Source organism: Ambystoma mexicanum, chromosome 6q, assembly GCF_040938575.1.
Source record: "Ambystoma mexicanum isolate Mex_15411 chromosome 6q, UKY_AmexF1_1, whole genome shotgun sequence".
In the NCBI taxonomy this organism is placed as follows: domain Eukaryota; kingdom Metazoa; phylum Chordata; class Amphibia; order Caudata; family Ambystomatidae; genus Ambystoma; species Ambystoma mexicanum.
The window spans coordinates 1653866383-1653878547 of NC_090937.1; the positions used below are offsets into that span (position 1 = coordinate 1653866383).

The 12165-nt window shown below is 53.1% G+C and overlaps 1 protein-coding gene across 1 annotated transcript in view; it reads right to left on the reverse strand.

Moving 5' to 3' along the window:
* Positions 1-11380, reverse strand: part of MOGS (mannosyl-oligosaccharide glucosidase) — a 93333-nt gene extending 81953 nt beyond the window's left edge. Inside the window, exon 1 of the mRNA XM_069632481.1 lies at positions 11251-11380. The gene's annotated coding sequence lies outside the window, so the exon portion shown is untranslated. The remainder of the gene's footprint in view (positions 1-11250) is intronic.
* Positions 11381-12165: the final 785 nt, after the last annotated feature.

The window sequence follows — 12165 nt, forward strand, 5'->3', positions numbered from 1 at the left end:
GTCACTGCCTCTGCCAGCATTAGCCGGTGCAGGTAGTATATATGTAGTCACTTGCACCAGGGTCTGTGTAGCAGCTGCACTGCAGTCACTGCCTCTGCGAGCATTAGCCGGTGCAGATATTATTATATGTAGTCGCTTGCACCAGAGCAGGGTCTGTGCATCAGCTGCACAGCAGTCACTGCCTCTGCGGGCATTAGCCGGTGCAGGTATTATTATACGTAGTCCCTTGCACCAGAGCAGGGTCTGTGTAGCAGCTGCACAGCAGTCACTGCCTCTGCGGGCATTAGCCGGTGCAGGTATTATTATATGTAGTCCCTTGCACCAGAGCAGGGTCTGTGCAGCAGCTGCACAGCAGTCACTGCCTCTGCGGGCATTAGCCGGTGTAGGTATTATTATATGTAGTCCCTTGCACCAGAGCAGGGTCTGTGCAGCAGCTGCACAGCAGTCACTGCCTCTGCGGGCATTAGCCGGTGCAGGTATTATATATGTAGTCACTTGCACCAGAGCAGGGTCTGTGTAGCAGCTGCACAGCAGTCACTGCCTCTGCGGGCATTAGCCTGCGCAGGCATTATATATGTAGTCACTTGCACCAGAGCAGGGTCTGTGCAGCAGCTGCACTGCAGTCACTGCCTCTGCCAGCATTAGCCGGTGCAGGTAGTATATATGTAGTCACTTGCACCAGGGTCTGTGTAGCAGCTGCACTGCAGTCACTGCCTCTGCGAGCATTATCCGGTGCAGGTATTATTATATGTAGTCACTTGCACCAGAGAAGGGTCTGTGCAGCAGCTGCACAGCAGTCACTGCCTCTGCGGGCATTAGCCGGTGCAGGTATTATTATATGTAGTCCCTTGCACCAGAGCAGGGTCTGTGTAGCAGCTGCACAGCAGTCACTGCCTCTGCGGGCATTAGCCGGTGCAGGTATTATTATATTTAGTCCCTTGCACCAGAGCAGGGTCTGTGCAGCAGCTGCACAGCAGTCACTGCCTCTGCGGGTATTAGCCGGTGCAGGTATTATTATATGTAGTCACTTGCACCAGAGCAGGGTCTGTGCAGCAGCTGCACAGCAGTCACTGCCTCTGCGAGCATTAGCCTGCGCAGGTATTATATATGTAGTCACTTGCACCAGAGCAGGGTCTGTGCAGCAGCTGCACAGCAGTCACTGCATCTGCCAGCATTAGCCAGCACAGGTATTATATATGTAGTCCCTTGCACCAGAGCAGGGTCTGTGCACGAGCTGCACAGCAGTGACTGCGTCTGTGAGCATTAGCCGGTGCAGGTATTATTATATATGTAGTCACTTGCACGAGAGCAGGGTCTGTGCAGCAGCTGCACAGCAGTCACTGCATCTGCCGGCATTAGCCGGTGCAGGTATTATTATATATGTAGTCACTTGCACCAGAGCAGGGTCTGTGCAGCAGCTGCACAGCAGTCACTGCCTCAGCGGGCATTAGCCGGTGCAGGTATTATTATATGTAGTCCCTTGCACCAGAGCAGGGTCTGTGCAGCAGCTGCACAGCAGTCACTGCCTCTGCCGGCATTAGCCGGTGCAGGTATTATTATATATGTAGTCACTTGCACCACAGCAGGGTCTGTGCAACAGCTGTACAGCAGTCACTGCCTCTGCGAGCATTGGCCGGGGCAGGTATTATTATATATGTAGTCACTTGCACCAGCGCAGGGTCTGTGCAGCAGCTGCACAGCAGTCACTGCATCTGCGGGCATTAGCCGGTGCAGGTATTATATATGTAGTCACTTGCACCAGAGCAGGGTCTGTGTAGCAGCTGCACAGCAGTCACTGCCTCTGAGGGCATTAGCCGGTGCAGGTATTATTATCTGTAGTCCCTTGCACCAGAGCAGGGTCTGTGCAGCAGCTGCACAGCAGTCACTGCCTCTGCCAGCATGAGCCGGTGCAGGGATTATTATATATGTGCAGGGTCTGTGCAGGGTCTGTGCAGCAGCTGCACAGCAGTCATTGCCTCCGCCAGCATTAGCCGGTGCAGGTATTATTATATGTAGTCACTTGCACCAGAGCAGGGTCTGTGCAGCAGCTGCACAGCAGTCACTGCCTCTGCCGGCATTAGCTGGTGCAGGTATTATTATATATGTAGTCACTTGCACCAGAGCAGGGTCTGTGCAGCAGCTGCACAGCTGTCACTGCCTCTGCGGGCATTAGCCGGTGCAGGTATTATATATGTAGTCACTTGCACCAGAGCAGGGTCTGTGCAGCAGCTGCACAGCAGTCACTGCCTCTGCCAGCATTGGCCGGTGCAGGTATTATTATATATGTAGTCACTTGCACCACAGCAGGGTCTGTGCAGCAGCTGCACAGCAGTCACTGCCTCTGCGGGCATTGGCCGGGGCAGGTATTATTATATATGTAGTCACTTGCACCAGCGCAGGGTCTGTTCAGCAGCTGCACAGCAGTCACTGCATCTGCAAGCATTAGCCGGTGCAGGTATTATTAAATATGTAGTCACTTGCACCAGAGCAGGGTCTGTGCAGCAGCTGCACAGCAGTCACTGCCTCTGCGGGCATTAGCCGGTGCAGGTATTATATATGTAGTCACTTGCACCAGAGCAGGGTCTGTGTAGCAGCTGCACAGCAGTCACTGCCTCTGCCGGCATTAGCCGGTGCAGGTATTATTATATATGTAGTCACTTGCACCACAGCAGGGTCTGTGCAGCAGCTGCACAGCAGTCACTGCATCTGCGGGTATTAGCCGGTGCAGGTATTATATATGTAGTCACTTGCACCAGAGCAGGGTCTGTGCAGCAGCTGCACAGCAGTCACTGCCTCTGCCGGCATTAGCCGGTGCAGGTATTATTATATATGTAGTCACTTGCACCAGCGCAGGGTCTGTTCAGCAGCTGCACAGCAGTCACTGCCTCTGCGAGCATTAGCCGGTGCAGGTATTATATATGTAGTCACTTGCACCAGAGCAGGGTCTGTGCAGCAGCTGCACAGCAGTCACTGCCTCTGCCAGCATTAGCCGGTGCAGGTATTATATATGTAGTCACTTGCACCAGAGTAGGGTCTGTGCAGCAGCTGCACAGCAGTCACTGCCTCTGCCAGCATTGGCCGGTGCAGGTATTATTATATATGTAGTCACTTGCACCACAGCAGGGTCTGTGCAGCAGCTGCACAGCAGTCACTGCCCCTGCGGGCATTGGCCGGTGCAGGTATTATTATATATGTAGTCACTTGCACCAGCGCAGGGTCTGTTCAGCAGCTGCACAGCAGTCACTGCCTCTGCCAGCATTGGCCGGGGCAGGTATTATTATATATGTAGTCACTTGCACCAGAGCAGGGTCTGTGCAGCAGCTGCACAGCAGTCACTGCCTCTGCCGGCATTAGCCGGTGCAGGTATTATTATATATGTAGTCACTTGCACCAGCACAGGGTCTGTTCAGCAGCTGCAGAGCAGTCACTACCTCTGCGAGCATTAGCCGGTGCAGGTATTATATATGTAGTCACTTGCACCAGAGCAGGGTCTGTGCAGCAGCTGCACAGCAGTCACTGCCTCTGCGGGCATTAGCCGGTGCAGGTATTATATATGTAGTCACTTGCACCAGAGTAGGGTCTGTGTAGCAGCTGCACAGCAGTCACTGCCTCTGCCGGCATTAGCCGGTGCAGGTATTATTATATATGTAGTCACTTGCACCAGAGCAGGGTCTGTGCAGCAGCTGCACAGCAGTCACTGCCTCTGCCGGCATTAGCCGGTGCAGGTATTATTATATATGTAGTCACTTGCACCACAGCAGGGTCTGTGCAGCAGCTGCACAGCAGTCACTGCATCTGCGGGCATTAGCCGGTGCAGGTATTATATATGTAGTCACTTGCACCAGAGCAGGGTCTGTGCAGCAGCTGCACAGCAGTCACTGCCTCTGCCGGCATTAGCCGGTGCAGGTATTATTATATATGTAGTCACTTGCACCAGCGCAGGGTCTGTTCAGCAGCTGCACAGCAGTCATTGCCTCTGCGAGCATTAGCCGGTGCAGGTATTATATATGTAGTCACTTGCACCAGAGCAGGGTCGTGCAGCAGCTGCACAGCAGTCACTGCCTCTGCGGGCATTAGCCGGTGCAGGTATTATATATGTAGTCACTTGCACCAGAGCAGGGTCTGTGCAGCAGCTGCACAGCAGTCACTGCCTCTGCGGGCATTAGCCGGTGCAGGTATTATATATGTAGTCACTTGCACCAGAGCAGGGTCTGTGTAGCAGCTGCACAGCAGTCACTGCCTCTGCCAGCATTAGCCGGTGCAGGTATTATTATATATGTAGTCACTTGCACCAGAGCAGGGTCTGTGCAGCAGCTGCACAGCAGTCACTGCCTCTGCGGGCATTAGCCGGTGCAGGTATTATATATGTAGTCACTTGCATCAGAGCAGGGTCTGTGCAGCAGCTGCACAGCAGTCACTGCATCTGCCAGCATTAGCCGGTGCAGGTATTATTATATATGTAGTCACTTGCACCACAGCAGGGTCTGTGCAGCAGCTGCACAGCAGTCACTGCCTCTGCGGGCATTGGCCGGTGCAGGTATTATTATATATGTAGTCACTTGCACCAGCGCAGGGTCTGTTCAGCAGCTGCACAGCAGTCACTGCCTCTGCGGGCATTGGCCGGGGCAGGTATTATTATATATGTAGTCACTTGCACCAGCGCAGGGTCTGTTCAGCAGCTGCACAGCAGTCACTGCATCTGCGAGCATTAGCCGGTGCAGGTATTATTAAATATGTAGTCACTTGCACCAGAGCAGGGTCTGTGCAGCAGCTGCACAGCAGTCACTGCCTCTGCGGGCATTAGCCGGTGCAGGTATTATATATGTAGTCACTTGCACCAGAGCAGGGTCTGTGTAGCAGCTGCACAGCAGTCACTGCCTCTGCCGGCATTAGCCGGTGCAGGTATTATTATATATGTAGTCACTTGCACCACAGCAGGGTCTGTGCAGCAGCTGCACAGCAGTCACTGCATCTGCGGGCATTAGCCGGTGCAGGTATTATATATGTAGTCACTTGCACCAGAGCAGGGTCTGTGCAGCAGCTGCACAGCAGTCACTGCCTCTGCCGGCATTAGCCGGTGCAGGTATTATTATATATGTAGTCACTTGCACCAGCGCAGGGTCTGTTCAGCAGCTGCACAGCAGTCACTGCCTCTGCAAGCATTAGCCGGTGCAGGTATTATATATGTAGTCACTTGCACCAGAGCAGGGTCTGTGCAGCAGCTGCACAGCAGTCACTGCCTCTGCGGGCATTAGCCGGTGCAGGTATTATATATGTAGTCACTTGCACCAGAGTAGGGTCTGTGTAGCAGCTGCACATCAGTCACTGCCTCTGCCGGCATTAGCCGGTGCAGGTATTATTATATATGTAGTCACTTGCACCAGAGCAGGGTCTGTGCAGCAGCTGCACAGCAGTCACTGCCTCTGCCGGCATTAGCCGGTGCAGGTATTATTATATATGTAGTCACTTGCACCAGAGCAGGGTCTGTGCAGCAGCTGCACAGCTGTCACTGCCTCTGCCGGCATTAGCCGGTGCAGGTATTATTATATGTAGTCCCTTGCACCAGAGCAGGGACTGTGCAGCAGCTGCACAGCAGTCACTGCCTCTGCGGGCATTAGCCGGTGCAGGTATTATTATATATGTAGTCACTTGCACCAGAGCAGGGTCTGTGCAGCAGCTGCACAGCAGTCACTGCATCTGCGAGCATTAGCCGGTGCAGGTATTATTAAATATGTAGTCACTTGCACCAGAGCAGGGTCTGTGCAGCAGCTGCACAGCAGTCACTGCCTCTGCCGGCATTAGCCGGTGCAGGTATTATATATGTAGTCACTTGCACCAGAGCAGGGTCTGTGTAGCAGCTGCACAGCAGTCACTGCCTCTGCCGGCATTACCCGGTGCAGGTATTATTATATATGTAGTCACTTGCACCACAGCAGGGTCTGTGCAGCAGCTGCACAGCAGTCACTGCATCTGCAGGCATTAGCCGGTGCAGGTATTATATATGTAGTCACTTGCACCAGAGCAGGGTCTGTGAGGCAGCTGCACAGCAGTCACTGCCTCTGCGGGCATTAGCCGGTGCAGGTATTATATATGTAGTCACTTGCACCAGAGTAGGGTCTGTGTAGCAGCTGCACAGCAGTCACTGCCTCTGCCGGCATTAGCCGGTGCAGGTATTATTATAAATGTAGTCACTTGCACCAGAGCAGGGTCTGTGCAGCAGCTGCACAGCAGTCACTGCCTCTGCCGGCATTAGCCGGTGCAGGTATTATTATATATGTAGTCACTTGCACCAGAGCAGGGTCTGTGCAGCAGCTGCACAGCAGTCACTGCCTCTGCCGGCATTAGCCGGTGCAGGTATTATTATATATGTAGTCACTTGCACCAGAGCACGGTCTGTGCAGCAGCTGCACAGCTGTCACTGCCTCTGCCGGCATTAGCCGGTGCAGGTATTATATATGTAGTCACTTGCACCAGAGTAGGGTCTGTGCAGCAGCTGCACAGCTGTCACTGCCTCTGCCGGCATTAGCCGGTGCAGGTATTATTATATGTAGTCCCTTGCACCAGAGCAGGGACTGTGCAGCAGCTGCACAGCAGTCACTGCCTCTGCGGGCATTAGCCGGTGCAGGTATTATTATATATGTAGTCACTTGCACCAGAGCAGGGTCTGTGCAGCAGCTGCACAGCAGTCACTGCCTCTGCGGGCATTAGCCGGTGCAGGTATTATTATATATGTAGTCACTTGCACCAGAGCACGGTCTGTGCAGCAGCTGCACAGCTGTCACTGCCTCTGCCGGCATTAGCCGGTGCAGGTATTATATATGTAGTCACTTGCACCAGAGTAGGGTCTGTGCAGCAGCTGCACAGCTGTCACTGCCTCTGCCGGCATTAGCCGGTGCAGGTATTATATATGTAGTCACTTGCACCAGAGTAGGGTCTGTGCAGCAGCTGCACAGCTGTCACTGCCTCTGCCGGCATTAGCCGGTGCAGGTATTATTATATGTAGTCCCTTGCACCAGAGCAGGGACTGTGCAGCAGCTGCACAGCAGTCACTGCCTCTGCGGGCATTAGCCGGTGCAGGTATTATTATATATGTAGTCACTTGCACCAGAGCAGGGTCTGTGCAGCAGCTGCACAGCAGTCACTGCCTCTGCGAGCATTAGCCGGTGCAGGTATTATATATGTAGTCACTTGCACCAGAGCAGGGTCTGTGCAGCAGCTGTACAGCAGTCACTGCCTCTGCGGGCATTAGCCGGTGCAGGTATTATTATATGTAGTCACTTGCACCAGAGCAGGGTCTGTGCAGCAGCTGCACAGCAGTCACTGCCTCTGCGGGCATTAGCCGGTGCAGGTATTATTATATATGTAGTCACTTGCACCAGAGCAGGGTCTGTGCAGCAGCTGCACAGCAGTCACTGCCTCTGCGAGCATTAGCCGGTGCAGGTATTATATATGTAGTCACTTGCACCAGAGCAGGGTCTGTGCAGCAGCTGCACAGCAGTCACTGCCTCTGCGGGCATTAGCCGGTGCAGGTATTATTATATATGTAGTCACTTGCACCAGAGCAGGGTCTGTGCAGCAGCTGCACAGCAGTCACTGCCTCTGCCGGCATTAGCCTGCGCAGGTATTATTATATATGTAGTCCCTTGCACCAGAGCAGGGTCTGTGCAGCAGCTGCACAGCAGTCACTGCCTCTGCGGGCATTAGCCGGTGCAGGTATTATTATATATGTAGTCACTTGCACCAGAGCAGGGTCTGTGCAGCAGCTGCACAGAAGTCACTGCCTCTGCGGGCATTAGCCGGTGCAGGTATTATATATGTAGTCACTTGCACCAGAGTAGGGTCTGTGTAGCAGCTGCACAGCAGTCACTGCCTCTGCGGGCATTAGCCGGTGCAGGTATTATTATATATGTAGTCACTTGCACCAGAGCAGGGTCTGTGCAGCAGCTGCACAGCAGTCACTGCCTCTGCCAGCATTAGCCTGCGCAGGTATTATTATATATCTAGTCCCTTGCACCAGAGCAGGGTCTGTGCAGCAGCTGCACAGCAGTCACTGCCTCTGCGGGCATTAGCCGGTGCAGTTATTATTATATGTAGTCCCTTGCACCAGAGCAGGGTCTGTGCAGCAGCTGCACAGCAGTCACTGCCTCTGCCAGCATTAGCCGGTGCAGGTAGTATATATGTAGTCACTTGCACCAGGGTCTGTGTAGCAGCTGCACTGCAGTCACTGCCTCTGCGAGCATTAGCCGGTGCAGATATTATTATATGTAGTTGCTTGCACCAGAGCAGGGTCTGTGCATCAGCTGCACAGCAGTCACTGCCTCTGCGGGCATTAGCCGGTGCAGGTATTATTATACGTAGTCCCTTGCACCAGAGCAGGGTCTGTGTAGCAGCTGCACAGCAGTCACTGCCTCTGCGGGCATTAGCCGGTGCAGGTATTATTATATATGTAGTCACTTGCACCAGAGCAGGGTCTGTGCAGCAGCTGCACAGCAGTCACTGCATCTGCCAGCATTAGCCGGTGCAGGTATTATTATATATGTAGTCACTTGCACCAGAGCAGGGTCTGTGCAGCAGCTGCACAGCAGTCACTGCATCTGCCGGCATTAGCCGGTACAGGTATTATTATATATGTAGTCACTTGCACCAGATCAGGGTCTGTGCAGCAGCTGCACAGCAGTCACTGCCTCTGCGGGCATTAGCCGGTGCAGGTATTATTATATGTAGTCCCTTGCACCAGAGCATGGTCTGTGCAGCAGCTGCACAGCAGTCACTGCCTCTGCGGGCATTAGCCGGTGCAGCTATTATTATAAATGTAGTCACTTGCACCAGAGCAGGGTCTGTGCAGCAGCTGCACAGCAGTCACTGCATCTGCGAGCATTAGCCGGTGCAGGTATTATTAAATATGTAGTCACTTGCACCAGAGCAGGGTCTGTGCAGCAGCTGCACAGCAGTCACTGCCTCTGCGGGCATTAGCCGGTGCAGGTATTATTATATATGTAGTCACTTGCACCAGAGCAGGGTCTGTGCAGGGTCTGTGCAGCAGCTGCACAGCAGTCACTGCATCTGCCAGCATTAGCCGGTGCAGGTATTATTATATGTGTAGTCACTTGCACCAGAGCAGGGTCTGTGCAGCAGCTGCACAGCAGTCACTGCCTCTGCAGGCATTATTATATATGCGCAGGGTCTGTGCAGCAGCTGCACAGCAGTCACTGCCTCTGCAGGCATTATTATATATGCGCAGGGTCTGTGCAGCAGCTGCACAGCAGTCACTGCCTCTGCGGGCATTAGCCGGTGCAGGTATTATTATATATGTAGTCACTTGCACCAGAGCAGGGTCTGTGCAGGGTCTGTGCATTAGCCGGTGCAGGTATTATTATATGTGTAGTCACTTGCACCAGAGCAGGGTCTGTGCCGCAGTTGCACAGCAGTCACTGCCTCTGCCGGCATTAGCCGGTGCAGGTATTATTATATGTAGTCACTTGCACCAGAGCAGGGTCTGTGCAGCAGCTGCACAGCAGTCACTGCCTCTGCGGGCATTAGCCGGTGCAGGTATTATTATATATGTAGTCACTTGCACCAGAGCAGGGTCTGTGCAGCAGCTGCACAGCAGTCACTGCCTCTGCCGGCATTAGCCGGTGCAGGTATTATTATATGTAGTCACTTGCACCAGAGCAGGGGCTGTGCAGCAGCTGCACAGCAGTCACTGCCTCTGCGGGCATTAGCCGGTGCAGGTATTATTATATGTAGTCACTTGCACCAGAGCAGGGTCTGTGCAGCAGCTGCACAGCAGTCACTGCCTCTGCGGGCATTAGCCGGTGCAGGTATTATTATATATGTAGTCACTTGCACCAGCGCAGGGTCTGTTCAGCAGCTGCACAGCTGTCACTGCCTCTGCGGGCATTAGCCGGTGCAGGTATTATTATATATGTAGTCACTTGCACCAGAGCAGGGTCTGTGCAGCAGCTGCACAGCAGTCACTGCCTCTGCGGGCATTAGCCGGTGCAGGTATTATTATATGTAGTCACTTGCACCAGAGCAGGGTCTGTGCAGCAGCTGCACAGCAGTCACTGCCTCTGCGGGCATTAGCCGGTGCAGGTATTATTATATGTAGTCACTTGCACCAGAGCAGGGTCTGTGCAGCAGCTGCACAGCAGTCACTGCCTCTGCGGGCATTAGCCGGTGCAGGTATTATTATATGTAGTCACTTGCACCAGAGCAGGGTCTGTGCAGCAGCTGCACAGCAGTCACTGCCTCTGCGGGCATTAGCCGGTGCAGGTATTATTATATATGTAGTCACTTGCACCAGAGCAGGGTCTGTGCAGCAGCTGCACAGCAGTCACTGCCTCTGCGAGCATTAGCCGGTGCAGGTATTATATATGTAGTCACTTGCACCAGAGCAGGGTCTGTGCAGCAGCTGCACAGCAGTCACTGCCTCTGCGGGCATTAGCCGGTGCAGGTATTATTATATATGTAGTCACTTGCACCAGAGCAGGGTCTGTGCAGCAGCTGCACAGCAGTCACTGCCTCTGCGGGCATTAGCCGGTGCAGGTATTATTATATATGTAGTCACTTGCACCAGCGCAGGGTCTGTTCAGCAGCTGCACAGCAGTCACTGCCTCTGCGGGCATTAGCCGGTGCAGGTATTATATATGTACTCCCTTGCACCAGAGCAGGGTCTGTGCAGCAGCTGCACAGCAGTCACTGCCTCTGCGGGCATTAGCCGGTGCAGGTATTATTATATATGTAGTCACTTGCACCAGAGCAGGGTCTGTGCAGCAGCTGCACAGAAGCCACTGCCTCTGCAGGCATTAGCCGGTGCAGGGATTATTATATATGTGCAGGGTCTGTGCAGGGTCTGTGCAGCAGCTGCACAGCAGTCACTGCCTCTGCAGGCATTATTATATATTCGCAGGGTCTGTGCAGCAGCTGCACTGCAGTCACTGCCTCTGAGGGCATTGCAGAGCCTGCACTGCACCGTGAATGGGCTCGGGAGCAGACCCCGTGTCTACAGGCCGCTGCCGGCCCGTGCAAAGCGGATGTTTAGAAAGCCAGGCACTGGAATCTGAACATGTGAAGAGTGCAAGGCAGGCAGTGCATCCTCAGGGGTTGCAGAAGGGCTCCTCTTTAGCAATATTACACTACAGGGGAGGGGTCAGGGGGGGAAGGCCTCAGTTCATGGAGGCGGAAGGGCATACATGCATGCATGCATGCATGTAAGCTCCACTGCAAGAGCCGGCGGCGCGCACTCACCTGACGCTGCCAGGAGTCCGGAAGCGAGCGTTTCGGTACAGGGAGGCCCTGCGTTGCTTTCATTTTCAATCACACATGTAAAGTCACCACGAGACCCGATTGCATTGTATTTGTTTAAAAGTGTGCCGACATTTTCTTTAATGCCTTTACGGGTCTCCGGACGTAAATTCACGTCATGACGTGAAAACGTATGACGGACGTCCACGTGGCACGTGCTCATTAGGAATAGAATGATGGAGGAAGCGGCACGCCATGCCGTGCACGTGCACGTGTTTATTGTGTAGTCCAGTGGTGCAAATTGAAAAAATAATTGTTGGGGGATCACACATGGGGGGCTGGGGCGGGCCTGAGGATGCGGGGTTAAGGGGGGCGTAGCTGGCAGTTTACTTCAGATGAAAAGAAGTGTCAAAACTAACAGTTTAAAACAGCACAATTCCTTTATATATCAATTCCACCTCCATGGCACGGGTGATGAGTTACTTCACTATGCCTATAATAGTTTCGACCAGTGTTGCTGAGTAAATATTCTTTAAAATGCACAAACATTGCATGAATAAATAAACCGGTTCATGGCAGAGTACTGTAACTTCCTCTGGTGACCCCTTTCATGGGGTCACCAGAGGAAGTTACAGTTTGCTTGCAGACTTTTCATTTTATTCTTTTCCCCAGCTCTGACTCTGGCTGGATCCCGATATCCGACTCCACATCTGGTGCCGGATCAATTGCCAGCGCTGCTGTATTTATAAGGTGCTTATACATCTCGGAACTGTTTCTAAGCGCCAGGTATATTTAGGTGCCGATGGGTTTGTTTTTCCTATTTTGATTGCAGTAAAAGCGAACCTTTTCTTATCTGGCAACTATTACCCCCGGATCCCCCCACTCCGATCATGCTGCGCACCACACGCCAAGATTTTC